This window comes from Chrysochloris asiatica, unplaced genomic scaffold (assembly GCF_000296735.1).
Source record: "Chrysochloris asiatica unplaced genomic scaffold, ChrAsi1.0 scaffold00097, whole genome shotgun sequence".
NCBI classification, from domain to species: Eukaryota; Metazoa; Chordata; class Mammalia; order Afrosoricida; family Chrysochloridae; genus Chrysochloris; species Chrysochloris asiatica.
The window spans coordinates 9,023,961-9,028,829 of NW_006408615.1; the positions used below are offsets into that span (position 1 = coordinate 9,023,961).

General features: G+C 44.5%; 1 protein-coding gene across 2 annotated transcripts in view; it reads left to right on the forward strand.

Annotated features, from left to right (window-relative positions):
* The window catches only part of ARFGAP3 (ADP-ribosylation factor GTPase activating protein 3), a 69,498-nt gene that overhangs the window by 6,634 nt on the left and 57,995 nt on the right, over positions 1–4,869 (forward strand). The gene's annotated exons all lie outside the window — the stretch shown is intronic.

Consider the following 4,869-nt stretch of genomic DNA (forward strand, 5'->3'; position numbering starts at 1 on the left):
TCCTTCAGTATCATTGGCTCTTGATCATATGCTACCTCTTGAAACGATTGAACATCAACCATTTTCTTTTGGTACAGTGACTCTGTGTATTCCTTCCATCCTCTCTTTTTTTTTTCCTTCCATCTTCTCTTGATGCTTTCTGCATCATTCAATAATTTGCCCAGAGAATCCTTCAATAACGAAAGCTGAGGCTTGAATTTTGTTCTTCAGTTCCCCCAGTTTGAGAAATGCTGAGCATGTTCTTCCTTTTTGGTTTTCTGCCTCTAGATCTTTGCACATTATGTTGTAATATTTGGCTTTATCTTCCTGAGCTGATCTTTGAAATTTTCTGTTCAGCTCTTGGACCTCCTCATTTTTTTCCATTTGCTTTAGCATCTCTGTGCTTGAGAGCAAGTTGCAGTGTCTCTTCTGACATCCATTTTGACCTTTTCTTTCTTTCTTGTCTTCTTAATGACTTTATGCTTTCTACCTGTATGATGTTCTTGATGTCATCCCACAACTCTTCTGGTCTTTGGTCTTTAGTGTTTAATGTATCCAATCTGTTCTTCAGATGATCTCTAAAATCAGGTGGGATATATTCAAGGTCATATTTTGGCTCTGGTGGGCTTGTTTTCATTTTATTCAGTTTCAGTTTGAATTTGCATATGAGTAATTGATGGTCTGTTCCACAGTCTGCCTGTGACCTTGTTTTGACTGATGATATTGAGCTTTTCCGTCTTCTCTTTCTGCAGATGTAGTCATTTTGATTTCTATGTATTCCATCTGGCGAAGTCCATGTGTATAGTCATCTCTTATGCTGTCTAAAGAAATGAACAAATCATTGATTTTGCAGAATTCTATCATGCATTCTCTAGCAGCATTTCTATCGCCAAGGCCATATTTTCCAACTACTGATGCTTCCTCTTTGCTCTCAACCTTTGCATTCCAATCATCAGTAATGATCAGTACATCTTGATTGCATGTTTGATCGATTTCAAATAGAAGAAGTTGGTAGAATTCTTGTGTTTCATCCTCACTGGCTTTAGTGGTTGGTGCGTAAATTTGAATAATAGTGGTATTAACTGAGCTTCCCTGTAGGCGCATGGATAGTATCCCATCACAGACAGCATTGTACCTCATGACTGATCTGGATATGTTCTTTTTGACAATGAATGCAACACCATTCCTCTTCAATTTGTCATTCCCGGCATAGTAAACCATGTGGTTGTCAGATTCAAAATGGCCAATACCAGTCCATTTCAGCTCACTAATGCATAAGATATCGATGTTTATGCATTCCATTTCATTTTTGACAATTTCCAATTATCCTAGATTCATACTTCGTACATTCCATGTTCCAATTATTAATGGATGCTTACAGCTGTTTCTCTTCATTTTGAGTTGTGCCCCATCATCAAATGAAGGTCCCGAGGGCTTTACTCCAACAGGCTTTACTCCATTCACGTCATCATGGTCAACTCTACTTTCAGGAGGCAGCTCTTCCCCAGTCACGTTTTGAGTGCCTTCCAACCTGAGGGGCTCATTTTCCGGCGCTGTATCTGACAGTGTATCTCTGCTATTCATAAGATTTTCAGTGACTAAATATTTGGAAGTAGTTTGTCACTCCTTCTTCCTACTCTGTCTTTGGGAAGCTCATCTGAAACCTGTCCACCCTGGATGACCTTGCTGGTATTTAAAATACCCGTGGCATAGCTTTCAGAATCACAGCAACTCACAAGCCACCACAGTACGACAAAGTGACAGACGTGTGATGGCCGGAGACACTGCTTAGCTATAATTCCTTCCTTTTCCCTGGCACTGGGATCAGGACCAGCTCCATAATGTGTGGGGCCCAGTGCAGAGTGAAAATGCAGGGTCCTTGTTAACAAATGATTAAGAATTCTGAGTGTGGGGCTTTGTGGAACTGCATGGCTCCCACAATGCCCTCGAAGCTGGCCCTGTGGGGATGACCTCAGGACCCTCTTACAGAGCTGGGGTGAAGACTAAAATGGATTCAAGTTCGACAGAGTCAACACTCAGTGTTGTCGTGGTTGTTGAGTGCCGTCTACGCAATTGAGTGCAACTCACAGTGCCCCAGATGACAGAACAGAACTGCCCCTAGGGCTTCCTGGGCTGTAGTCTATGGGAGCAGAGCGCCACGTCTTTCTCCCTTGGTGGGTTCAAACCACCAACCCTTGGGTAGCAGCTGAGCACTTAAGCATTGTGCCACCAGGATCCTATTCCTTGCCCTCAGTATTAACCAAACAAATAAAAAACCTACTGCCAGTGAGTCGGTTCTGACTCACAGTGACCCCATATAGGGTTTCTGAGACTAGATCTTTACAGGGGCAGACAGCCTTATCTTTCTCCTAGAGAGTGGCCAGTGGGTTTGAACTTCAGCCCAATGCTTATCTCACAGTGCCACCAAGATTTCTTATACTCAGTTGTGTTGTTAAATGCTGATGAGTCAGTTTCTGAGGAGCAGCTGGTTGGTTTGAACCACTGACCTTGCAGTTAGCAGTCCAGTGCTGATCATAAGCGTCACACCAGGACTCCTACACTCAATATTGGCTTTTATTTTTCTACAGTGATGAGGATTCTCACAAGTAGGAGAAACGAATCATCAGCACTGAGCTCTTTATTTCTCCTTGCCTGAAGAGCTGATATTTGCCTCCTTTTTAGAAAAGCCGAGCTTGACCTTGGTTTGGGATTACTCCTGCTCCAGCAGGACCAGATCTCTGACAGCCTCTGACTCATTGCAATGATCCCCGCCTGGACCCTCGCTCTTCCCTTACAGTAAGCCCACCTGGATTTGCATGTAGTGAGCCCCTACTTTGTGATGGCTCAGTGCTGTGCTCAGCTTGTCACAAACCGGTGAACAAGACAAGTCCTTGTCTGTGTGTAGCCACATCCCAGCAATTCCTCATCTTACTTAGCTGGTGGGCTTGGGGGCTCTGGAGGCTGCTGTTCATAAACCCCTCTCTCAAACGGGTCTGCTCTGAACTGGGCACACCAAACCTCACTGGGCCACATCTGTCCACAGGACCGCTTCCCACCCAGGCACTTTTGTTACCTTTTCAAACCTTTATTCTTCAGAACTGGACTGCTTGCTGGACCCTGGCTAGAAAACTTTTTGTATTCCGTCCTTGCTTAGAACAAGTTGTCTCACCTGCTGGCCTGCTAGACTCTGGGTTCCATGAGGACAGACTCTTTCTGAAGCATCTCTGTGTGTGTCCAGTACGTGGTAGTTAGGACATGGACAAGAAGTAGCCGTTGAGTAAGAGAGGGAATGACCTCTCACACTTCTCAGACCACAGCACCTGCCGCAGAGCCCAGCATCCAGCAGACGATCAGTGCACATGAGGTAGCCAGGTCTCTGTTCACCTGGAGCAGTGGAGGAAGGAGGAGAGTCAGGATTAGGAGGAGGAGGTGGACTGTGGCTACGGGCTCCAAGAACAGCTAGCTGCCTCCTTTGTCACGAGACCAGAAGAAACTGGATGGTCCCTGGTCACCATGACTGAACATTTCAGTCAAAGATTCCATATAAGAATCCTGATCAAAAGGGGGAGGTGGGAAGGGAAGCCAGTTTTTTGAGCCATGAAGGCTACATGAACCCCCTCTCTGACACATTTACCCTGAGATAATCTCTCAGCTTTAAACCAAAAGTATCCCCAGGAGTCTTCAAACTGCATAGTAGGTTAGCTTCTCTAGTAAGGAGTGTCTGCCCAGAGTGCTGTGCTCTTTTCAGCTCGGTCTCTATGGGATCAAGGAGTCTTGGTGTGGCGCTGTGGGACAAAGCACTGGACCACAAAGTTGGTGGTTCAAACCCACCAGCTGCTCCTCGGAAACGCTATACAGGGTCGCTCAACGGCACTTAATAACATCCTTTACACTGTAAAGATTAAGTAGCTTTCAAACTACGTCGTGGATTGGAATCTATAGGATGACTCATTTGCCTAATGTAATGACCATTCGTCCCTAACTGAGGAGCTCTGTAAGTGGATTAGGTTACAAGTCAGGCTGCTAACTGCAGGGTCTGCAGTTAGAACCCACCAGCCACTCCACAGGAGAAAGATGAGGCTCTCTGCTCCTGTAAAGATTTGCATTCTGGGAAATCCTAAACAGAGTCTCTGTGAGTCGGAACCAACTCCACGGCACACAACCACCCCCACCCTGATTGGAGATGCATTTGAGTTAGGATGAACCATTTGCTTTCTTTTTCTTCAATGATTTGCTTTTTTAAAGAATGTATGTATGTACTAAAATATATCTGTAAGTTTCTACATAATATTTCTAACCCCAAAAGACAAAGATGGGATTTATAAAGATACCAATTTATAAAAACGTCATTAATGAGAACTAGACTTCTGGTGTAATGCTGTTGGATCAGCCCTGAACTGCAATCTACAATGTTGGCAGTTGAAACCCACTAGCTGCTCCTTGGAAACCCTATATAGGGTCGGTATGAGTCAGAACTGACTCAACGGTACTTAAAAACAACAACAATAATGAGAACTGAAAAAGAATGACTACCCCCACTTGCAGATAATACCCACTCAACCTGGCTTCAGTGACTGGATGATCAGAGCTCAACTAGAAGAAAAAAGAAGAGGAAAAAAAGAGTAATCTGATACATTTGATGAACTTGACCTATACCTATGGATGCAGCAGCTTAAAAGAGGGAACAAATCTTTACAGCGAAGATTATTCCCACCCCTTTGCTACACAGGGTAGACAGGGATGGGCAACTTAGACATTGGCTACCAAAAATTGGGAGGGGGGAAGCTACAAAGGCAAGTAGTGACTGGCTTACAAGCTTTCAAGAGGGAGCCTAGATCCAGAGGGCATGGAGGAAGGTAGAATCTCCACTGAGTAGTATCCAATCTGTCT